The following is a 23526-nucleotide window of genomic DNA, read 5'->3' on the forward strand; positions in this document are numbered from 1 at the left end:
CCAAAATCCGACAAACAAGCAAAATGAACAAAAAGCATTGAATTCAATTCTTTCTGATTTTAGAAACTGCATTAAAGAAGGGGTGCACCGGTCCTGGAGATACTGCAATACCAGGTCAATGCGTGGAGTGGACAGAGCAAGCTCTTTTTCCATCTCCCTGTTCTAAAAATCCATTTAATATATGGTCCCCAGATAGGGGACGTATCAGATATTAAACTGATAAGAACAGATACTTCACTTGATCTTAGCCAAAAGGCCGAGAAGCGATAACCAGAATTGGTTTCCGACTACGGTGCCACCCAAGGATTCTGAAAAGTCCATTTGTGGAGATGGCCACCTGGACTCCCGTTAAGAAGACATGCTGTCAACCTCTAGATCCCTCACATGCCTGCACTTTTCGGCTTGCTGCTGCTGCAATCCACGCGTTTTAGATCTGCATAACTCCACCTCTTTTAGCACAGTACCCTCAACCCCCGGCTGTTCCCACCCGCCTCAACACCGTTGGAAGGGAGGAGAACCAATTAAGGCGGGGGGGGGGGGGTGGAACGAGCAGCTGTCTACCCTTAGCAGGAGGGTTGCTGATTAATTACCTCTCCTGCTGCTGCTGCTGCTGGCTGTCCAGCAGCAGACTGAAGGTGGCTGCTGCTGTGCGCAGGTATATAAAGGCTCAGAGCCTATTATGACACGCGCAGCCAGCGTTCCATTGCCACATTCCGTCTACTGCAGGCGGGATACCTGGATGGCTGAATGTCACTGAGAAGCTCACAGAGACCGCCATAAGCAACAGTTTAAAAGAATGCCACAGACTAATCAACCAAACTTTTTGGGTTGGTTTCTCTTTTATAGTCTGCAGGCATTAAATGAAAGAAGTCAGTGTTCCAGCAGAGGGAGACAACGTTTCAGAAAAGGCATTGTAGCATACCAAAAAAGAAATTTTAAGCGCAGCAGAGTAACCAGCTCACATACCTGTTAGCTCAGGTGAGTTTAAAAGGCTGCTGTTGATAACAAGGGCATTTGCTAAATAGATGGTGTGTGTGCAACAATATACTGAAAGGTCAATTATATTGTGCAGCTTATCTCACCACCTGTAGTTATTTAGGTGAAAGCTCCAAAATGCTTGCCTAATATGTCTGTTTATCCAAAAGGAAGTATAGATATAGAGCTAGATAGATAGCATTGCATTACATTACATTACATGGCAATGCAATGCACAGTTGCTGAAGTTGAACCAAAATGAGCTTGTCATCTGGCTTCTGCAACTTTTAACATGAAAAATCCAATGAGGAGAAGAAAAGCAAAGCCAAAGAGTCCATCCCAAAATCCGACAAACAAGCAAAATGAACAAAAAGCATTGAATTCAATTCTTTCTGATTTTAGAAACTGCATTAAAGAAGGGGTGCACCGGTCCTGGAGATACTGCAATACCAGGTCAATGCGTGGAGTGGACAGAGCAAGCTCTTTTTCCATCTCCCTGTTCTAAAAATCCATTTAATATATGGTCCCCAGATAGGGGACGTATCAGATATTAAACTGATAAGAACAGATACTACACTTGATCTTAGCCAAAAGGCCGAGAAGCGATAACCAGAATTGGTTTCCGACTACGGTGCCACCCAAGGATTCTGAAAAGTCCATTTGTGGAGATGGCCACCTGGACTCCCGTTAAGAAGACATGCTGTCAACCTCTAGATCCCTCACATGCCTGCACTTTTCGGCTTGCTGCTGCTGCAATCCACGCGTTTTAGATCTGCATAACTCCACCTCTTTTAGCACAGTACCCTCAACCCCCGGCTGTTCCCACCCGCCTCAACACCGATGGAAGGGAGGAGAACCAATTAAGGCGGGGGGGGGTGGAACGAGCAGCTGTCTACCCTTAGCAGGAGGGTTGCTGATTAATTACCTCTCCTGCTGCTGCTGCTGCTGGCTGTCCAGCAGCAGACTGAAGGTGGCTGCTGCTGTGCGCAGGTATATAAAGGCTCAGAGCCTATTATGACACGCGCAGCCAGCGTTCCATTGCCACATTCCGTCTACTGCAGGCGGGATACCTGGATGGCTGAATGTCACTGAGAAGCTCACAGAGACCGCCATAAGCAACAGTTTAAAAGAATGCCACAGACTAATCAACCAAACTTTTTGGGTTGGTTTCTCTTTTATAGTCTGCAGGCATTAAATGAAAGAAGTCAGTGTTCCAGCAGAGGGAGACAACGTTTCAGAAAAGGCATTGTAGCAAACCAAAAAAGAAATTTTAAGCGCAGCAGAGTAACCAGCTCACATACCTGTTAGCTCAGGTGAGTTTAAAAGGCTGCTGTTGATAACAAGGGCATTTGCTAAATAGATGGTGTGTGTGCAACAATATACTGAAAGGTCAATTATATTGTGCAGCTTATCTCACCACCTGTAGTTATTTAGGTGAAAGCTCCAAAATGCTTGCCTAATATGTCTGTTTATCCAAAAGGAAGTATAGAGGGAGAGCTAGATAGATAGCATTGCATTACATTACATTACATGGCAATGCAATGCACAGTTGCTGAAGTTGAACCAAAATGAGCTTGTCATCTGGCTTCTGCAACTTTTAACATGAAAAATCCAATGAGGAGAAGAAAAGCAAAGCCAAAGAGTCCATCCCAAAATCCGACAAACAAGCAAAATGAACAAAATGCATTGAATTCAATTCTTTCTGATTTTAGAAACTGCATTAAAGAAGGGGTGCACCGGTCCTGGAGATACTGCAATACCAGGTCAATGCGTGGAGTGGACAGAGCAAGCTCTTTTTCCATCTCCCTGTTCTAAAAATCCATTTAATATATGGTCCCCAGATAGGGGACGTATCAGATATTAAACTGATAAGAACAGATACTACACTTGATCTTAGCCAAAAGGCCGAGAAGCGATAACCAGAATTGGTTTCCGACTACGGTGCCACCCAAGGATTCTGAAAAGTCCATTTGTGGAGATGGCCACCTGGACTCCCGTTAAGAAGACATGCTGTCAACCTCTAGATCCCTCACATGCCTGCACTTTTCGGCTTGCTGCTGCTGCAATCCACGCGTTTTAGATCTGCATAACTCCACCTCTTTTAGCACAGTACCCTCAACCCCCGGCTGTTCCCACCCGCCTCAACACCGTTGGAAGGGAGGAGAACCAATTAAGGCGGGGGGGGGGGGGTGGAACGAGCAGCTGTCTACCCTTAGCAGGAGGGTTGCTGATTAATTACCTCTCCTGCTGCTGCTGCTGCTGGCTGTCCAGCAGCAGACTGAAGGTGGCTGCTGCTGTGCGCAGGTATATAAAGGCTCAGAGCCTATTATGACACGCGCAGCCAGCGTTCCATTGCCACATTCCGTCTACTGCAGGCGGGATACCTGGATGGCTGAATGTCACTGAGAAGCTCACAGAGACCGCCATAAGCAACAGTTTAAAAGAATGCCACAGACTAATCAACCAAACTTTTTGGGTTGGTTTCTCTTTTATAGTCTGCAGGCATTAAATGAAAGAAGTCAGTGTTCCAGCAGAGGGAGACAACGTTTCAGAAAAGGCATTGTAGCAAACCAAAAAAGAAATTTTAAGCACAGCAGAGTAACCAGCTCACATACCTGTTAGCTCAGGTGAGTTTAAAAGGCTGCTGTTGATAACAAGGGCATTTGCTAAATAGATGGTGTGTGTGCAACAATATACTGAAAGGTCAATTATATTGTGCAGCTTATCTCACCACCTGTAGTTATTTAGGTGAAAGCTCCAAAATGCTTGCCTAATATGTCTGTTTATCCAAAAGGAAGTATAGAGGGAGAGCTAGATAGATAGCATTGCATTACATTACATTACATGGCAATGCATTGCACAGTTGCTGAAGTTCAACCAAAATGAGCTTGTCATCTGGCTTCTGCAACTTTTAACATGAAAAATCCAATGAGGAGAAGAAAAGCAAAGCCAAAGAGTCCATCCCAAAATCCGACAAACAAGCAAAATGAACAAAAAGCATTGAATTCAATTCTTTCTGATTTTAGAAACTGCATTAAAGAAGGGGTGCACCGGTCCTGGAGATACTGCAATACCAGGTCAATGCGTGGAGTGGACAGAGCAAGCTCTTTTTCCATCTCCCTGTTCTAAAAATCCATTTAATATATGGTCCCCAGATAGGGGACGTATCAGATATTAAACTGATAAGAACAGATACTACACTTGATCTTAGCCAAAAGGCCGAGAAGCGATAACCAGAATTGGTTTCCGACTACGGTGCCACCCAAGGATTCTGAAAAGTCCATTTGTGGAGATGGCCACCTGGACTCCCGTTAAGAAGACATGCTGTCAACCTCTAGATCCCTCACATGCCTGCACTTTTCGGCTTGCTGCTGCTGCAATCCACGCGTTTTAGATCTGCATAACTCCACCTCTTTTAGCACAGTACCCTCAACCCCCGGCTGTTCCCACCCGCCTCAACACCGTTGGAAGGGAGGAGAACCAATTAAGGCGGGGGGGGGGGGGTGGAACGAGCAGCTGTCTACCCTTAGCAGGAGGGTTGCTGATTAATTACCTCTCCTGCTGCTGCTGCTGCTGGCTGTCCAGCAGCAGACTGAAGGTGGCTGCTGCTGTGCGCAGGTATATAAAGGCTCAGAGCCTATTATGACACGCGCAGCCAGCGTTCCATTGCCACATTCCGTCTACTGCAGGCGGGATACCTGGATGGCTGAATGTCACTGAGAAGCTCACAGAGACCGCCATAAGCAACAGTTTAAAAGAATGCCACAGACTAATCAACCAAACTTTTTGGGTTGGTTTCTCTTTTATAGTCTGCAGGCATTAAATGAAAGAAGTCAGTGTTCCAGCAGAGGGAGACAACGTTTCAGAAAAGGCATTGTAGCAAACCAAAAAAGAAATTTTAAGCGCAGCAGAGTAACCAGCTCACATACCTGTTAGCTCAGGTGAGTTTAAAAGGCTGCTGTTGATAACAAGGGCATTTGCTAAATAGATGGTGTGTGTGCAACAATATACTGAAAGGTCAATTATATTGTGCAGCTTATCTCACCACCTGTAGTTATTTAGGTGAAAGCTCCAAAATGCTTGCCTAATATGTCTGTTTATCCAAAAGGAAGTATAGAGGGAGAGCTAGATAGATAGCATTGCATTACATTACATTACATGGCAATGCAATGCACAGTTGCTGAAGTTGAACCAAAATGAGCTTGTCATCTGGCTTCTGCAACTTTTAACATGAAAAATCCAATGAGGAGAAGAAAAGCAAAGCCAAAGAGTCCATCCCAAAATCCGACAAACAAGCAAAATGAACAAAAAGCATTGAATTCAATTCTTTCTGATTTTAGAAACTGCATTAAAGAAGGGGTGCACCGGTCCTGGAGATACTGCAATACCAGGTCAATGCGTGGAGTGGACAGAGCAAGCTCTTTTTCCATCTCCCTGTTCTAAAAATCCATTTAATATATGGTCCCCAGATAGGGGACGTATCAGATATTAAACTGATAAGAACAGATACTACACTTGATCTTAGCCAAAAGGCCGAGAAGCGATAACCAGAATTGGTTTCCGACTACGGTGCCACCCAAGGATTCTGAAAAGTCCATTTGTGGAGATGGCCACCTGGACTCCCGTTAAGAAGACATGCTGTCAACCTCTAGATCCCTCACATGCCTGCACTTTTCGGCTTGCTGCTGCTGCAATCCACGCGTTTTAGATCTGCATAACTCCACCTCTTTTAGCACAGTACCCTCAACCCCCGGCTGTTCCCACCCGCCTCAACACCGTTGGAAGGGAGGAGAACCAATTAAGGCGGGGGGGGGGGTGGAACGAGCAGCTGTCTACCCTTAGCAGGAGGGTTGCTGATTAATTACCTCTCCTGCTGCTGCTGCTGCTGGCTGTCCAGCAGCAGACTGAAGGTGGCTGCTGCTGTGCGCAGGTATATAAAGGCTCAGAGCCTATTATGACACGCGCAGCCAGCGTTCCATTGCCACATTCCGTCTACTGCAGGCGGGATACCTGGATGGCTGAATGTCACTGAGAAGCTCACAGAGACCGCCATAAGCAACAGTTTAAAAGAATGCCACAGACTAATCAACCAAACTTTTTGGGTTGGTTTCTCTTTTATAGTCTGCAGGCATTAAATGAAAGAAGTCAGTGTTCCAGCAGAGGGAGACAACGTTTCAGAAAAGGCATTGTAGCAAACCAAAAAAGAAATTTTAAGCGCAGCAGAGTAACCAGCTCACATACCTGTTAGCTCAGGTGAGTTTAAAAGGCTGCTGTTGATAACAAGGGCATTTGCTAAATAGATGGTGTGTGTGCAACAATATACTGAAAGGTCAATTATATTGTGCAGCTTATCTCACCACCTGTAGTTATTTAGGTGAAAGCTCCAAAATGCTTGCCTAATATGTCTGTTTATCCAAAAGGAAGTATAGAGGGAGAGCTAGATAGATAGCATTGCATTACATTACATTACATGGCAATGCATTGCACAGTTGCTGAAGTTCAACCAAAATGAGCTTGTCATCTGGCTTCTGCAACTTTTAACATGAAAAATCCAATGAGGAGAAGAAAAGCAAAGCCAAAGAGTCCATCCCAAAATCCGACAAACAAGCAAAATGAACAAAAAGCATTGAATTCAATTCTTTCTGATTTTAGAAACTGCATTAAAGAAGGGGTGCACCGGTCCTGGAGATACTGCAATACCAGGTCAATGCGTGGAGTGGACAGAGCAAGCTCTTTTTCCATCTCCCTGTTCTAAAAATCCATTTAATATATGGTCCCCAGATAGGGGACGTATCAGATATTAAACTGATAAGAACAGATACTACACTTGATCTTAGCCAAAAGGCCGAGAAGCGATAACCAGAATTGGTTTCCGACTACGGTGCCACCCAAGGATTCTGAAAAGTCCATTTGTGGAGATGGCCACCTGGACTCCCGTTAAGAAGACATGCTGTCAACCTCTAGATCCCTCACATGCCTGCACTTTTCGGCTTGCTGCTGCTGCAATCCACGCGTTTTAGATCTGCATAACTCCACCTCTTTTAGCACAGTACCCTCAACCCCCGGCTGTTCCCACCCGCCTCAACACCGTTGGAAGGGAGGAGAACCAATTAAGGCGGGGGGGGGGGGGTGGAACGAGCAGCTGTCTACCCTTAGCAGGAGGGTTGCTGATTAATTACCTCTCCTGCTGCTGCTGCTGCTGGCTGTCCAGCAGCAGACTGAAGGTGGCTGCTGCTGTGCGCAGGTATATAAAGGCTCAGAGCCTATTATGACACGCGCAGCCAGCGTTCCATTGCCACATTCCGTCTACTGCAGGCGGGATACCTGGATGGCTGAATGTCACTGAGAAGCTCACAGAGACCGCCATAAGCAACAGTTTAAAAGAATGCCACAGACTAATCAACCAAACTTTTTGGGTTGGTTTCTCTTTTATAGTCTGCAGGCATTAAATGAAAGAAGTCAGTGTTCCAGCAGAGGGAGACAACGTTTCAGAAAAGGCATTGTAGCAAACCAAAAAAGAAATTTTAAGCGCAGCAGAGTAACCAGCTCACATACCTGTTAGCTCAGGTGAGTTTAAAAGGCTGCTGTTGATAACAAGGGCATTTGCTAAATAGATGGTGTGTGTGCAACAATATACTGAAAGGTCAATTATATTGTGCAGCTTATCTCACCACCTGTAGTTATTTAGGTGAAAGCTCCAAAATGCTTGCCTAATATGTCTGTTTATCCAAAAGGAAGTATAGAGGGAGAGCTAGATAGATAGCATTGCATTACATTACATTACATGGCAATGCAATGCACAGTTGCTGAAGTTGAACCAAAATGAGCTTGTCATCTGGCTTCTGCAACTTTTAACATGAAAAATCCAATGAGGAGAAGAAAAGCAAAGCCAAAGAGTCCATCCCAAAATCCGACAAACAAGCAAAATGAACAAAAAGCATTGAATTCAATTCTTTCTGATTTTAGAAACTGCATTAAAGAAGGGGTGCACCGGTCCTGGAGATACTGCAATACCAGGTCAATGCGTGGAGTGGACAGAGCAAGCTCTTTTTCCATCTCCCTGTTCTAAAAATCCATTTAATATATGGTCCCCAGATAGGGGACGTATCAGATATTAAACTGATAAGAACAGATACTACACTTGATCTTAGCCAAAAGGCCGAGAAGCGATAACCAGAATTGGTTTCCGACTACGGTGCCACCCAAGGATTCTGAAAAGTCCATTTGTGGAGATGGCCACCTGGACTCCCGTTAAGAAGACATGCTGTCAACCTCTAGATCCCTCACATGCCTGCACTTTTCGGCTTGCTGCTGCTGCAATCCACGCGTTTTAGATCTGCATAACTCCACCTCTTTTAGCACAGTACCCTCAACCCCCGGCTGTTCCCACCCGCCTCAACACCGTTGGAAGGGAGGAGAACCAATTAAGGCGGGGGGGGGGGTGGAACGAGCAGCTGTCTACCCTTAGCAGGAGGGTTGCTGATTAATTACCTCTCCTGCTGCTGCTGCTGCTGGCTGTCCAGCAGCAGACTGAAGGTGGCTGCTGCTGTGCGCAGGTATATAAAGGCTCAGAGCCTATTATGACACGCGCAGCCAGCGTTCCATTGCCACATTCCGTCTACTGCAGGCGGGATACCTGGATGGCTGAATGTCACTGAGAAGCTCACAGAGACCGCCATAAGCAACAGTTTAAAAGAATGCCACAGACTAATCAACCAAACTTTTTGGGTTGGTTTCTCTTTTATAGTCTGCAGGCATTAAATGAAAGAAGTCAGTGTTCCAGCAGAGGGAGACAACGTTTCAGAAAAGGCATTGTAGCAAACCAAAAAAGAAATTTTAAGCGCAGCAGAGTAACCAGCTCACATACCTGTTAGCTCAGGTGAGTTTAAAAGGCTGCTGTTGATAACAAGGGCATTTGCTAAATAGATGGTGTGTGTGCAACAATATACTGAAAGGTCAATTATATTGTGCAGCTTATCTCACCACCTGTAGTTATTTAGGTGAAAGCTCCAAAATGCTTGCCTAATATGTCTGTTTATCCAAAAGGAAGTATAGAGGGAGAGCTAGATAGATAGCATTGCATTACATTACATTACATGGCAATGCAATGCACAGTTGCTGAAGTTGAACCAAAATGAGCTTGTCATCTGGCTTCTGCAACTTTTAACATGAAAAATCCAATGAGGAGAAGAAAAGCAAAGCCAAAGAGTCCATCCCAAAATCCGACAAACAAGCAAAATGAACAAAAAGCATTGAATTCAATTCTTTCTGATTTTAGAAACTGCATTAAAGAAGGGGTGCACCGGTCCTGGAGATACTGCAATACCAGGTCAATGCGTGGAGTGGACACAGCAAGCTCTTTTTCCATCTCCCTGTTCTAAAAATCCATTTAATATATGGTCCCCAGATAGGGGACGTATCAGATATTAAACTGATAAGAACAGATACTACACTTGATCTTAGCCAAAAGGCCGAGAAGCGATAACCAGAATTGGTTTCCGACTACGGTGCCACCCAAGGATTCTGAAAAGTCCATTTGTGGAGATGGCCACCTGGACTCCCGTTAAGAAGACATGCTGTCAACCTCTAGATCCCTCACATGCCTGCACTTTTCGGCTTGCTGCTGCTGCAATCCACGCGTTTTAGATCTGCATAACTCCACCTCTTTTAGCACAGTACCCTCAACCCCCGGCTGTTCCCACCCGCCTCAACACCGTTGGAAGGGAGGAGAACCAATTAAGGCGGGGGGGGGGTGGAACGAGCAGCTGTCTACCCTTAGCAGGAGGGTTGCTGATTAATTACCTCTCCTGCTGCTGCTGCTGCTGGCTGTCCAGCAGCAGACTGAAGGTGGCTGCTGCTGTGCGCAGGTATATAAAGGCTCAGAGCCTATTATGACACGCGCAGCCAGCGTTCCATTGCCACATTCCGTCTACTGCAGGCGGGATACCTGGATGGCTGAATGTCACTGAGAAGCTCACAGAGACCGCCATAAGCAACAGTTTAAAAGAATGCCACAGACTAATCAACCAAACTTTTTGGGTTGGTTTCTCTTTTATAGTCTGCAGGCATTAAATGAAAGAAGTCAGTGTTCCAGCAGAGGGAGACAACGTTTCAGAAAAGGCATTGTAGCAAACCAAAAAAGAAATTTTAAGCGCAGCAGAGTAACCAGCGCACATACCTGTTAGCTCAGGTGAGTTTAAAAGGCTGCTGTTGATAACAAGGGCATTTGCTAAATAGATGGTGTGTGTGCAACAATATACTGAAAGGTCAATTATATTGTGCAGCTTATCTCACCACCTGTAGTTATTTAGGTGAAAGCTCCAAAATGCTTGCCTAATATGTCTGTTTATCCAAAAGGAAGTATAGAGGGAGAGCTAGATAGATAGCATTGCATTACATTACATTACATGGCAATGCAATGCACAGTTGCTGAAGTTGAACCAAAATGAGCTTGTCATCTGGCTTCTGCAACTTTTAACATGAAAAATCCAATGAGGAGAAGAAAAGCAAAGCCAAAGAGTCCATCCCAAAATCCGACAAACAAGCAAAATGAACAAAAAGCATTGAATTCAATTCTTTCTGATTTTAGAAACTGCATTAAAGAAGGGGTGCACCGGTCCTGGAGATACTGCAATACCAGGTCAATGCGTGGAGTGGACACAGCAAGCTCTTTTTCCATCTCCCTGTTCTAAAAATCCATTTAATATATGGTCCCCAGATAGGGGACGTATCAGATATTAAACTGATAAGAACAGATACTACACTTGATCTTAGCCAAAAGGCCGAGAAGCGATAACCAGAATTGGTTTCCGACTACGGTGCCACCCAAGGATTCTGAAAAGTCCATTTGTGGAGATGGCCACCTGGACTCCCGTTAAGAAGACATGCTGTCAACCTCTAGATCCCTCACATGCCTGCACTTTTCGGCTTGCTGCTGCTGCAATCCACGCGTTTTAGATCTGCATAACTCCACCTCTTTTAGCACAGTACCCTCAACCCCCGGCTGTTCCCACCCGCCTCAACACCGTTGGAAGGGAGGAGAACCAATTAAGGCGGGGGGGGGGGGATGGAACGAGCAGCTGTCTACCCTTAGCAGGAGGGTTGCTGATTAATTACCTCTCCTGCTGCTGCTGCTGCTGGCTGTCCAGCAGCAGACTGAAGGTGGCTGCTGCTGTGCGCAGGTATATAAAGGCTCAGAGCCTATTATGACACGCGCAGCCAGCGTTCCATTGCCACATTCCGTCTACTGCAGGCGGGATACCTGGATGGCTGAATGTCACTGAGAAGCTCACAGAGACCGCCATAAGCAACAGTTTAAAAGAATGCCACAGACTAATCAACCAAACTTTTTGGGTTGGTTTCTCTTTTATAGTCTGCAGGCATTAAATGAAAGAAGTCAGTGTTCCAGCAGAGGGAGACAACGTTTCAGAAAAGGCATTGTAGCAAACCAAAAAAGAAATTTTAAGCGCAGCAGAGTAACCAGCTCACATACCTGTTAGCTCAGGTGAGTTTAAAAGGCTGCTGTTGATAACAAGGGCATTTGCTAAATAGATGGTGTGTGTGCAACAATATACTGAAAGGTCAATTATATTGTGCAGCTTATCTCACCACCTGTAGTTATTTAGGTGAAAGCTCCAAAATGCTTGCCTAATATGTCTGTTTATCCAAAAGGAAGTATAGAGGGAGAGCTAGATAGATAGCATTGCATTACATTACATTACATGGCAATGCAATGCACAGTTGCTGAAGTTGAACCAAAATGAGCTTGTCATCTGGCTTCTGCAACTTTTAACATGAAAAATCCAATGAGGAGAAGAAAAGCAAAGCCAAAGAGTCCATCCCAAAATCCGACAAACAAGCAAAATGAACAAAAAGCATTGAATTCAATTCTTTCTGATTTTAGAAACTGCATTAAAGAAGGGGTGCACCGGTCCTGGAGATACTGCAATACCAGGTCAATGCGTGGAGTGGACAGAGCAAGCTCTTTTTCCATCTCCCTGTTCTAAAAATCCATTTAATATATGGTCCCCAGATAGGGGACGTATCAGATATTAAACTGATAAGAACAGATACTACACTTGATCTTAGCCAAAAGGCCGAGAAGCGATAACCAGAATTGGTTTCCGACTACGGTGCCACCCAAGGATTCTGAAAAGTCCATTTGTGGAGATGGCCACCTGGACTCCCGTTAAGAAGACACGCTGTCAACCTCTAGATCCCTCACATGCCTGCACTTTTCGGCTTGCTGCTGCTGCAATCCACGCGTTTTAGATCTGCATAACTCCACCTCTTTTAGCACAGTACCCTCAACCCCCGGCTGTTCCCACCCGCCTCAACACCGTTGGAAGGGAGGAGAACCAATTAAGGCGGGGGGGGGGGTGGAACGAGCAGCTGTCTACCCTTAGCAGGAGGGTTGCTGATTAATTACCTCTCCTGCTGCTGCTGCTGCTGGCTGTCCAGCAGCAGACTGAAGGTGGCTGCTGCTGTGCGCAGGTATATAAAGGCTCAGAGCCTATTATGACACGCGCAGCCAGCGTTCCATTGCCACATTCCGTCTACTGCAGGCGGGATACCTGAATGGCTGAATGTCACTGAGAAGCTCACAGAGACCGCCATAAGCAACAGTTTAAAAGAATGCCACAGACTAATCAACCAAACTTTTTGGGTTGGTTTCTCTTTTATAGTCTGCAGGCATTAAATGAAAGAAGTCAGTGTTCCAGCAGAGGGAGACAACGTTTCAGAAAAGGCATTGTAGCAAACCAAAAAAGAAATTTTAAGCGCAGCAGAGTAACCAGCTCACATACCTGTTAGCTCAGGTGAGTTTAAAAGTCTGCTGTTGATAACAAGGGCATTTGCTAAATAGATGGTGTGTGTGCAACAATATACTGAAAGGTCAATTATATTGTGCAGCTTATCTCACCACCTGTAGTTATTTAGGTGAAAGCTCCAAAATGCTTGCCTAATATGTCTGTTTATCCAAAAGGAAGTATAGAGGGAGAGCTAGATAGATAGCATTGCATTACATTACATTACATGGCAATGCAATGCACAGTTGCTGAAGTTGAACCAAAATGAGCTTGTCATCTGGCTTCTGCAACTTTTAACATGAAAAATCCAATGAGGAGAAGAAAAGCAAAGCCAAAGAGTCCATCCCAAAATCCGACAAACAAGCAAAATGAACAAAAAGCATTGAATTCAATTCTTTCTGATTTTAGAAACTGCATTAAAGAAGGGGTGCACCGGTCCTGGAGATACTGCAATACCAGGTCAATGCGTGGAGTGGACAGAGCAAGCTCTTTTTCCATCTCCCTGTTCTAAAAATCCATTTAATATATGGTCCCCAGATAGGGGACGTATCAGATATTAAACTGATAAGAACAGATACTACACTTGATCTTAGCCAAAAGGCCGAGAAGCGATAACCAGAATTGGTTTCCGACTACGGTGCCACCCAAGGATTCTGAAAAGTCCATTTGTGGAGATGGCCACCTGGACTCCCGTTAAGAAGACATGCTGTCAACCTCTAGATCCCTCACATGCCTGCACTTTTCGGCTTGCTGCTGCTGCAATCCACGCGTTTTAGATCTGCATAACTCCACCTCTTTTAGCACAGTACCCTCAACCCCCGGCTGTTCCCACCCGCCTCAACACCGTTGGAAGGGAGGAGAACCAATTAAGGCGGGGGTGGGGGGTGGAACGAGCAGCTGTCTACCCTTAGCAGGAGGGTTGCTGATTAATTACCTCTCCTGCTGCTGCTGCTGCTGGCTGTCCAGCAGCAGACTGAAGGTGGCTGCTGCTGTGCGCAGGTATATAAAGGCTCAGAGCCTATTATGACACGCGCAGCCAGCGTTCCATTGCCACATTCCGTCTACTGCAGGCGGGATACCTGGATGGCTGAATGTCACTGAGAAGCTCACAGAGACCGCCATAAGCAACAGTTTAAAAGAATGCCACAGACTAATCAACCAAACTTTTTGGGTTGGTTTCTCTTTTATAGTCTGCAGGCATTAAATGAAAGAAGTCAGTGTTCCAGCAGAGGGAGACAACGTTTCAGAAAAGGCATTGTAGCAAACCAAAAAAGAAATTTTAAGTGCAGCAGAGTAACCAGCTCACATACCTGTTAGCTCACGTGAGTTTAAAAGGCTGCTGTTGATAACAAGGGCATTTGCTAAATAGATGGTGTGTGTGCAACAATATACTGAAAGGTCAATTATATTGTGCAGCTTATCTCACCACCTGTAGTTATTTAGGTGAAAGCTCCAAAATGCTTGCCTAATATGTCTGTTTATCCAAAAGGAAGTATAGAGGGAGAGCTAGATAGATAGCATTGCATTACATTACATTACATGGCAATGCAATGCACAGTTGCTGAAGTTGAACCAAAATGAGCTTGTCATCTGGCTTCTGCAACTTTTAACATGAAAAATCCAATGAGGAGAAGAAAAGCAAAGCCAAAGAGTCCATCCCAAAATCCGACAAACAAGCAAAATGAACAAAAAGCATTGAATTCAATTCTTTCTGATTTTAGAAACTGCATTAAAGAAGGGGTGCACCCGTCCTGGAGATACTGCAATACCAGGTCAATGCGTGGAGTGGACAGAGCAAGCTCTTTTTCCATCTCCCTGTTCTAAAAATCCATTTAATATATGGTCCCCAGATAGGGGACGTATCAGATATTAAACTGATAAGAACAGATACTACACTTGATCTTAGCCAAAAGGCCGAGAAGCGATAACCAGAATTGGTTTCCGACTACGGTGCCACCCAAGGATTCTGAAAAGTCCATTTGTGGAGATGGCCACCTGGACTCCCGTTAAGAAGACATGCTGTCAACCTCTAGATCCCTCACATGCCTGCACTTTTCGGCTTGCTGCTGCTGCAATCCACGCGTTTTAGATCTGCATAACTCCACCTCTTTTAGCACAGTACCCTCAACCCCCGGCTGTTCCCACCCGCCTCAACACCGTTGGAAGGGAGGAGAACCAATTAAGGCGGGGGGGGGGGTGGAACGAGCAGCTGTCTACCCTTAGCAGGAGGGTTGCTGATTAATTACCTCTCCTGCTGCTGCTGCTGCTGGCTGTCCAGCAGCAGACTGAAGGTGGCTGCTGCTGTGCGCAGGTATATAAAGGCTCAGAGCCTATTATGACACGCGCAGCCAGCGTTCCATTGCCACATTCCGTCTACTGCAGGCGGGATACCTGGATGGCTGAATGTCACTGAGAAGCTCACAGAGACCGCCATAAGCAACAGTTTAAAAGAATGCCACAGACTAATCAACCAAACTTTTTGGGTTGGTTTCTCTTTTATAGTCTGCAGGCATTAAATGAAAGAAGTCAGTGTTCCAGCAGAGGGAGACAACGTTTCAGAAAAGGCATTGTAGCAAACCAAAAAAGAAATTTTAAGTGCAGCAGAGTAACCAGCTCACATACCTGTTAGCTCACGTGAGTTTAAAAGGCTGCTGTTGATAACAAGGGCATTTGCTAAATAGATGGTGTGTGTGCAACAATATACTGAAAGGTCAATTATATTGTGCAGCTTATCTCACCACCTGTAGTTATTTAGGTGAAAGCTCCAAAATGCTTGCCTAATATGTCTGTTTATCCAAAAGGAACTATAGAGGGAGAGCTAGATAGATAGCATTGCATTACATTACATTACATGGCAATGCAATGCACAGTTGCTGAAGTTGAACCAAAATGAGCTTGTCATCTGGCTTCTGCAACTTTTAACATGAAAAATCCAATGAGGAGAAGAAAAGCAAAGCCAAAGAGTCCATCCCAAAATCCGACAAACAAGCAAAATGAACAAAAAGCATTGAATTCAATTCTTTCTGATTTTAGAAACTGCATTAAAGAAGGGGTGCACCGGTCCTGGAGATACTGCAATACCAGGTCAATGCGTGGAGTGGACAGAGCAAGCTCTTTTTCCATCTCCCTGTTCTAAAAATCCATTTAATATATGGTCCCCAGATAGGGGACGTATCAGATATTAAACTGATAAGAACAGATACTACACTTGATCTTAGCCAAAAGGCCGAGAAGCGATAACCAGAATTGGTTTCCGACTACGGTGCCACCCAAGGATTCTGAAAAGTCCATTTGTGGAGATGGCCACCTGGACTCCCGTTAAGAAGACACGCTGTCAACCTCTAGATCCCTCACATGCCTGCACTTTTCGGCTTGCTGCTGCTGCAATCCACGCGTTTTAGATCTGCATAACTCCACCTCTTTTAGCACAGTACCCTCAACCCCCGGCTGTTCCCACCCGCCTCAACACCGTTGGAAGGGAGGAGAACCAATTAAGGCGGGGGGGGGGGTGGAACGAGCAGCTGTCTACCCTTAGCAGGAGGGTTGCTGATTAATTACCTCTCCTGCTGCTGCTGCTGCTGGCTGTCCAGCAGCAGACTGAAGGTGGCTGCTGCTGTGCGCAGGTATATAAAGGCTCAGAGCCTATTATGACACGCGCAGCCAGCGTTCCATTGCCACATTCCGTCTACTGCAGGCGGGATACCTGAATGGCTGAATGTCACTGAGAAGCTCACAGAGACCGCCATAAGCAACAGTTTAAAAGAATGCCACAGACTAATCAACCAAACTTTTTGGGTTGGTTTCTCTTTTATAGTCTGCAGGCATTAAATGAAAGAAGTCAGTGTTCCAGCAGAGGGAGACAACGTTTCAGAAAAGGCATTGTAGCAAACCAAAAAAGAAATTTTAAGCGCAGCAGAGTAACCAGCTCACATACCTGTTAGCTCAGGTGAGTTTAAAAGTCTGCTGTTGATAACAAGGGCATTTGCTAAATAGATGGTGTGTGTGCAACAATATACTGAAAGGTCAATTATATTGTGCAGCTTATCTCACCACCTGTAGTTATTTAGGTGAAAGCTCCAAAATGCTTGCCTAATATGTCTGTTTATCCAAAAGGAAGTATAGAGGGAGAGCTAGATAGATAGCATTGCATTACATTACATTACATGGCAATGCAATGCACAGTTGCTGAAGTTGAACCAAAATGAGCTTGTCATCTGGCTTCTGCAACTTTTAACATGAAAAATCCAATGAGGAGAAGAAAAGCAAAGCCAAAGAGTCCATCCCAAAATCCGACAAACAAGCAAAATGAACAAAAAGCATTGAATTCAATTCTTTCTGATTTTAGAAACTGCATTAAAGAAGGGGTGCACCGGTCCTGGAGATACTGCAATACCAGGTCAATGCGTGGAGTGGACAGAGCAAGCTCTTTTTCCATCTCCCTGTTCTAAAAATCCATTTAATATATGGTCCCCAGATAGGGGACGTATCAGATATTAAACTGATAAGAACAGATACTACACTTGATCTTAGCCAAAAGGCCGAGAAGCGATAACCAGAATTGGTTTCCGACTACGGTGCCACCCAAGGATTCTGAAAAGTCCATTTGTGGAGATGGCCACCTGGACTCCCGTTAAGAAGACATGCTGTCAACCTCTAGATCCCTCACATGCCTGCACTTTTCGGCTTGCTGCTGCTGCAATCCACGCGTTTTAGATCTGCATAACTCCACCTCTTTTAGCACAGTACCCTCAACCCCCGGCTGTTCCCACCCGCCTCAACACCGTTGGAAGGGAGGAGAACCAATTAAGGCGGGGGTGGGGGGTGGAACGAGCAGCTGTCTACCCTTAGCAGGAGGGTTGCTGATTAATTACCTCTCCTGCTGCTGCTGCTGCTGGCTGTCCAGCAGCAGACTGAAGGTGGCTGCTGCTGTGCGCAGGTATATAAAGGCTCAGAGCCTATTATGACACGCGCAGCCAGCGTTCCATTGCCACATTCCGTCTACTGCAGGCGGGATACCTGGATGGCTGAATGTCACTGAGAAGCTCACAGAGACCGCCATAAGCAACAGTTTAAAAGAATGCCACAGACTAATCAACCAAACTTTTTGGGTTGGTTTCTCTTTTATAGTCTGCAGGCATTAAATGAAAGAAGTCAGTGTTCCAGCAGAGGGAGACAACGTTTCAGAAAAGGCATTGTAGCAAACCAAAAAAGAAATTTTAAGTGCAGCAGAGTAACCAGCTCACATACCTGTTAGCTCACGTGAGTTTAAAAGGCTGCTGTTGATAACAAGGGCATTTGCTAAATAGATGGTGTGTGTGCAACAATATACTGAAAGGTCAATTATATTGTGCAGCTTATCTCACCACCTGTAGTTATTTAGGTGAAAGCTCCAAAATGCTTGCCTAATATGTCTGTTTATCCAAAAGGAAGTATAGAGGGAGAGCTAGATAGATAGCATTGCATTACATTACATTACATGGCAATGCAATGCACAGTTGCTGAAGTTGAACCAAAATGAGCTTGTCATCTGGCTTCTGCAACTTTTAACATGAAAAATCCAATGAGGAGAAGAAAAGCAAAGCCAAAGAGTCCATCCCAAAATCCGACAAACAAGCAAAATGAACAAAAAGCATTGAATTCAATTCTTTCTGATTTTAGAAACTGCATTAAAGAAGGGGTGCACCCGTCCTGGAGATACTGCAATACCAGGTCAATGCGTGGAGTGGACAGAGCAAGCTCTTTTTCCATCTCCCTGTTCTAAAAATCCATTTAATATATGGTCCCCAGATAGGGGACGTATCAGATATTAAACTGATAAGAACAGATACTACACTTGATCTTAGCCAAAAGGCCGAGAAGCGATAACCAGAATTGGTTTCCGACTACGGTGCCACCCAAGGATTCTGAAAAGTCCATTTGTGGAGATGGCCACCTGGACTCCCGTTAAGAAGACATGCTGTCAACCTCTAGATCCCTCACATGCCTGCACTTTTCGGCTTGCTGCTGCTGCAATCCACGCGTTTTAGATCTGCATAACTCCACCTCTTTTAGCACAGTACCCTCAACCCCCGGCTGTTCCCACCCGCCTCAACACCGTTGGAAGGGAGGAGAACCAATTAAGGCGGGGGGGGGGGTGGAACGAGCAGCTGTCTACCCTTAGCAGGAGGGTTGCTGATTAATTACCTCTCCTGCTGCTGCTGCTGCTGGCTGTCCAGCAGCAGACTGAAGGTGGCTGCTGCTGTGCGCAGGTATATAAAGGCTCAGAGCCTATTATGACACGCGCAGCCAGCGTTCCATTGCCACATTCCGTCTACTGCAGGCGGGATACCTGGATGGCTGAATGTCACTGAGAAGCTCACAGAGACCGCCATAAGCAACAGTTTAAAAGAATGCCACAGACTAATCAACCAAACTTTTTGGGTTGGTTTCTCTTTTATAGTCTGCAGGCATTAAATGAAAGAAGTCAGTGTTCCAGCAGAGGGAGACAACGTTTCAGAAAAGGCATTGTAGCAAACCAAAAAAGAAATTTTAAGTGCAGCAGAGTAACCAGCTCACATACCTGTTAGCTCACGTGAGTTTAAAAGGCTGCTGTTGATAACAAGGGCATTTGCTAAATAGATGGTGTGTGTGCAACAATATACTGAAAGGTCAATTATATTGTGCAGCTTATCTCACCACCTGTAGTTATTTAGGTGAAAGCTCCAAAATGCTTGCCTAATATGTCTGTTTATCCAAAAGGAACTATAGAGGGAGAGCTAGATAGATAGCATTGCATTACATTACATTACATGGCAATGCAATGCACAGTTGCTGAAGTTGAACCAAAATGAGCTTGTCATCTGGCTTCTGCAACTTTTAACATGAAAAATCCAATGAGGAGAAGAAAAGCAAAGCCAAAGAGTCCATCCCAAAATCCGACAAACAAGCAAAATGAACAAAAAGCATTGAATTCAATTCTTTCTGATTTTAGAAACTGCATTAAAGAAGGGGTGCACCGGTCCTGGAGATACTGCAATACCAGGTCAATGCGTGGAGTGGACAGAGCAAGCTCTTTTTCCATCTCCCTGTTCTAAAAATCCATTTAATATATGGTCCCCAGATAGGGGACGTATCAGATATTAAACTGATAAGAACAGATACTACACTTGATCTTAGCCAAAAGGCCGAGAAGCGATAACCAGAATTGGTTTCCGACTACGGTGCCACCCAAGGATTCTGAAAAGTCCATTTGTGGAGATGGCCACCTGGACTCCCGTTAAGAAGACATGCTGTCAACCTCTAGATCCCTCACATGCCTGCACTTTTCGGCTTGCTGCTGCTGCAATCCACGCGTTTTAGATCTGCATAACTCCACCTCTTTTAGCACAGTACCCTCAACCCCCGGATGTTCCCACCCGCCTCAACACCGTTGGAAGGGAGGAGAACCAATTAAGGCGGGGGGGGGGTGGAACGAGCAGCTGTCTACCCTTAGCAGGAGGGTTGCTGATTAATTACCTCTCCTGCTGCTGCTGGCTGTCCAGCAGCAGACTGAAGGTGGCTGCTGCTGTGCGCAGGTATATAAAGGCTCAGAGCCTATTATGACACGCGCAGCCAGCGTTCCATTGCCACATTCCGTCTACTGCAGGCGGGATACCTGGATGGCTGAATGTCACTGAGAAGCTCACAGAGACCGCCATAAGCAACAGTTTAAAAGAATGCCACAGACTAATCAACCAAACTTTTTGGGTTGGTTTCTCTTTTATAGTCTGCAGGCATTAAATGAAAGAAGTCAGTGTTCCAGCAGAGGGAGACAACGTTTCAGAAAAGGCATTGTAGCAAACCAAAAAAGAAATTTTAAGCGCAGCAGAGTAACCAGCTCACATACCTGTTAGCTCAGGTGAGTTTAAAAGGCTGCTGTTGATAACAAGGGCATTTGCTAAATAGATGGTGTGTGTGCAACAATATACTGAAAGGTCAATTATATTGTGCAGCTTATCTCACCACCTGTAGTTATTTAGGTGAAAGCTCCAAAATGCTTGCCTAATATGTCTGTTTATCCAAAAGGAAGTATAGAGGGAGAGCTAGATAGATAGCATTGCATTACATTACATTACATGGCAATGCAATGCACAGTTGCTGATGTTGAACCAAAATGAGCTTGTCATCTGGCTTCTGCAACTTTTAACATGAAAAATCCAATGAGGAGAAGAAAAGCAAAGCCAAAGAGTCCATCCCAAAATCCGACAAACAAGCAAAATGAACAAAAAGCATTGAATTCAATTCTTTCTGATTTTAGAAACTGCATTAAAGAAGGGGTGCACCGGTCCTGGAGATACTGCAATACCAGGTCAATGCGTGGAGTGGACAGAGCAAGCTCTTTTTCCATCTCCCTGTTCTAAAAATCCATTTAATATATGGTCCCCAGATAGGGGACGTATCAGATATTAAACTGATAAGAACAGATACTACACTTGATCTTAGCCAAAAGGCCGAGAAGCGATAACCAGAATTGGTTTCCGACTACGGTGCCACCCAAGGATTCTGAAAAGTCCATTTGTGGAGATGGCCACCTGGACTCCCGTTAAGAAGACATGCTGTCAACCTCTAGATCCCTCACATGCCTGCACTTTTCGGCTTGCTGCTGCTGCAATCCACGCGTTTTAGATCTGCATAACTCCACCTCTTTTAGCACAGTACCCTCAACCCCCGGCTGTTCCCACCCGCCTCAACACCGTTGGAAGGGAGGAGAACCAATTAAGGCGGGGGGGGGGGTGGAACGAGCAGCTGTCTACCCTTAGCAGGAGGGTTGCTGATTAATTACCTCTCCTGCTGCTGCTGCTGCTGGCTGTCCAGCAGCAGACTGAAGGTGGCTGCTGCTGTGCGCAGGTATATAAAGGCTCAGAGCCTATTATGACACGCGCAGCCAGCGTTCCATTGCCACATTCCGTCTACTGCAGGCGGGATACCTGGATGGCTGAATGTCACTGAGAAGCTCACAGAGACCGCCATAAGCAACAGTTTAAAAGAATGCCACAGACTAATCAACCAAACTTTTTGGGTTGGTTTCTCTTTTATAGTCTGCAGGCATTAAATGAAAGAAGTCAGTGTTCCAGCAGAGGGAGACAACGTTTCAGAAAAGGCATTGTAGCAAACCAAAAAAGAAATTTTAAGCGCAGCAGAGTAACCAGCTCACATACCTGTTAGCTCAGGTGAGTTTAAAAGGCTGCTGTTGATAACAAGGGCATTTGCTAAATAGATGGTGTGTGTGCAACAATATACTGAAAGGTCAATTATATTGTGCAGCTTATCTCACCACCTGTAGTTATTTAGGTGAAAGCTCCAAAATGCTTGCCTAATATGTCTGTTTATCCAAAAGGAAGTATAGAGGGAGAGCTAGATAGATAGCATTGCATTACATTACATTACATGGCAATGCAATGCACAGTTGCTGAAGTTGAACCAAAATGAGCTTGTCATCTGGCTTCTGCAACTTTTAACATGAAAAATCCAATGAGGAGAAGAAAAGCAAAGCCAAAGAGTCCATCCCAAAATCCGACAAACAAGCAAAATGAACAAAAAGCATTGAATTCAATTCTTTCTGATTTTAGAAACTGCATTAAAGAAGGGGTGCACCGGTCCTGGAGATACTGCAATACCAGGTCAATGCGTGGAGTGGACAGAGGAAGCTCTTTTTCCATCTCCCTGTTCTAAAAATCCATTTAATATATGGTCCCCAGATAGGGGACGTATCAGATATTAAACTGATAAGAACAGATACTACACTTGATCTTAGCCAAAAGGCCGAGAAGCGATAACCAGAATTGGTTTCCGACTACGGTGCCACCCAAGGATTCTGAAAAGTCCATTTGTGGAGATGGCCACCTGGACTCCCGTTAAGAAGACATGCTGTCAACCTCTAGATCCCTCACATGCCTGCACTTTTCGGCTTGCTGCTGCTGCAATCCACGCGTTTTAGATCTGCATAACTCCACCTCTTTTAGCACAGTACCCTCAACCCCCGGCTGTTCCCACCCGCCTCAACACCGTTGGAAGGGAGGAGAACCAATTAAGGCGGGGGGGGGGGTGGAACGAGCAGCTGTCTACCCTTAGCAGGAGGGTTGCTGATTAATTACCTCTCCTGCTGCTGCTGCTGCTGGCTGTCCAGCAGCAGACTGAAGGTGGCTGCTGCTGTGCGCAGGTATATAAAGGCTCAGAGCCTATTATGACACGCGCAGCCAGCGTTCCATTGCCACATTCCGTCTACTGCAGGCGGGATACCTGGATGGCTGAATGTCACTGAGAAGCTCACAGAGACCGCCATAAGCAACAGTTTAAAAGAATGCCACAGACTAATCAACCAAACTTTTTGGGTTGGTTTCTCTTTTATAGTCTGCAGGCATTAAATGAAAGAAGTCAGTGTTCCAGCAGAGGGAGACAACGTTTCAGAAAAGGCATTGTAGCAAACCAAAAAAGAAATTTTAAGCGCAGCAGAGTAACCAGCTCACATACCTGTTAGCTCAGGTGAGTTTAAAAGGCTGCTGTTGATAACAAGGGCATTTGCTAAATAGATGGTGTGTGTGCAACAATATACTGAAAGGTCAATTATATTGTGCAGCTTATCTCACCACCTGTAGTTATTTAGGTGAAAGCTCCAAAATGCTTGCCTAATATGTCTGTTTATCCAAAAGGAAGTATAGAGGGAGAGCTAGATAGATAGCATTGCATTACATTACATTACATGGCAATGCAATGCACAGTTGCTGAA

At 45.2% G+C, this 23526-nt stretch overlaps 18 non-coding genes across 18 annotated transcripts; all 18 read right to left on the minus strand.

The window, feature by feature from the left end:
- Window positions 1-77: 77 nt before the first annotated feature.
- Window positions 78-268, minus strand: LOC141210198 (U2 spliceosomal RNA). Its single transcript, XR_012280373.1, has one exon. It is a non-coding gene; the product is annotated as a U2 spliceosomal RNA (small nuclear RNA).
- A 1123-nt stretch (window positions 269-1391) lies between these two features.
- Window positions 1392-1582, minus strand: LOC141209191 (U2 spliceosomal RNA). Its single transcript, XR_012279395.1, has one exon. It is a non-coding gene; the product is annotated as a U2 spliceosomal RNA (small nuclear RNA).
- A 1119-nt stretch (window positions 1583-2701) lies between these two features.
- LOC141209192 (U2 spliceosomal RNA) lies at window positions 2702-2892 on the minus strand. The gene has a single exon (XR_012279396.1). It is a non-coding gene; the product is annotated as a U2 spliceosomal RNA (small nuclear RNA).
- Window positions 2893-4015: 1123 nt separating this feature from the next.
- LOC141209193 (U2 spliceosomal RNA) lies at window positions 4016-4206 on the minus strand. Its single transcript, XR_012279397.1, has one exon. It is a non-coding gene; the product is annotated as a U2 spliceosomal RNA (small nuclear RNA).
- Window positions 4207-5329: 1123 nt separating this feature from the next.
- On the minus strand, window positions 5330-5520 carry LOC141209195 (U2 spliceosomal RNA). Its single transcript, XR_012279398.1, has one exon. It is a non-coding gene; the product is annotated as a U2 spliceosomal RNA (small nuclear RNA).
- A 1121-nt stretch (window positions 5521-6641) lies between these two features.
- On the minus strand, window positions 6642-6832 carry LOC141209196 (U2 spliceosomal RNA). Its single transcript, XR_012279399.1, has one exon. It is a non-coding gene; the product is annotated as a U2 spliceosomal RNA (small nuclear RNA).
- Window positions 6833-7955: 1123 nt separating this feature from the next.
- Window positions 7956-8146, minus strand: LOC141209197 (U2 spliceosomal RNA). The gene has a single exon (XR_012279400.1). It is a non-coding gene; the product is annotated as a U2 spliceosomal RNA (small nuclear RNA).
- Window positions 8147-9267: 1121 nt separating this feature from the next.
- LOC141210238 (U2 spliceosomal RNA) lies at window positions 9268-9458 on the minus strand. Its single transcript, XR_012280412.1, has one exon. It is a non-coding gene; the product is annotated as a U2 spliceosomal RNA (small nuclear RNA).
- Window positions 9459-10578: 1120 nt separating this feature from the next.
- On the minus strand, window positions 10579-10769 carry LOC141210239 (U2 spliceosomal RNA). Its single transcript, XR_012280413.1, has one exon. It is a non-coding gene; the product is annotated as a U2 spliceosomal RNA (small nuclear RNA).
- A 1123-nt stretch (window positions 10770-11892) lies between these two features.
- On the minus strand, window positions 11893-12083 carry LOC141209198 (U2 spliceosomal RNA). The gene has a single exon (XR_012279401.1). It is a non-coding gene; the product is annotated as a U2 spliceosomal RNA (small nuclear RNA).
- A 1121-nt stretch (window positions 12084-13204) lies between these two features.
- Window positions 13205-13395, minus strand: LOC141209199 (U2 spliceosomal RNA). The gene has a single exon (XR_012279402.1). It is a non-coding gene; the product is annotated as a U2 spliceosomal RNA (small nuclear RNA).
- A 1122-nt stretch (window positions 13396-14517) lies between these two features.
- Window positions 14518-14708, minus strand: LOC141210227 (U2 spliceosomal RNA). Its single transcript, XR_012280401.1, has one exon. It is a non-coding gene; the product is annotated as a U2 spliceosomal RNA (small nuclear RNA).
- Window positions 14709-15829: 1121 nt separating this feature from the next.
- LOC141209200 (U2 spliceosomal RNA) lies at window positions 15830-16020 on the minus strand. The gene has a single exon (XR_012279403.1). It is a non-coding gene; the product is annotated as a U2 spliceosomal RNA (small nuclear RNA).
- Window positions 16021-17141: 1121 nt separating this feature from the next.
- Window positions 17142-17332, minus strand: LOC141209201 (U2 spliceosomal RNA). Its single transcript, XR_012279404.1, has one exon. It is a non-coding gene; the product is annotated as a U2 spliceosomal RNA (small nuclear RNA).
- Window positions 17333-18454: 1122 nt separating this feature from the next.
- LOC141210228 (U2 spliceosomal RNA) lies at window positions 18455-18645 on the minus strand. The gene has a single exon (XR_012280402.1). It is a non-coding gene; the product is annotated as a U2 spliceosomal RNA (small nuclear RNA).
- A 1121-nt stretch (window positions 18646-19766) lies between these two features.
- LOC141209203 (U2 spliceosomal RNA) lies at window positions 19767-19957 on the minus strand. Its single transcript, XR_012279406.1, has one exon. It is a non-coding gene; the product is annotated as a U2 spliceosomal RNA (small nuclear RNA).
- Window positions 19958-21071: 1114 nt separating this feature from the next.
- Window positions 21072-21262, minus strand: LOC141209204 (U2 spliceosomal RNA). Its single transcript, XR_012279407.1, has one exon. It is a non-coding gene; the product is annotated as a U2 spliceosomal RNA (small nuclear RNA).
- A 1121-nt stretch (window positions 21263-22383) lies between these two features.
- On the minus strand, window positions 22384-22574 carry LOC141210389 (U2 spliceosomal RNA). The gene has a single exon (XR_012280560.1). It is a non-coding gene; the product is annotated as a U2 spliceosomal RNA (small nuclear RNA).
- Between the last annotated feature and the right edge of the window lie 952 nt (window positions 22575-23526).

This window comes from Phyllobates terribilis, unplaced genomic scaffold (genome assembly GCF_046119375.1).
Source record: "Phyllobates terribilis strain yellow unplaced genomic scaffold, ASM4611937v1 Scaffold_169__1_contigs__length_4117513, whole genome shotgun sequence".
Lineage (NCBI taxonomy): Eukaryota > Metazoa > Chordata > Amphibia > Anura > Dendrobatidae > Phyllobates > Phyllobates terribilis.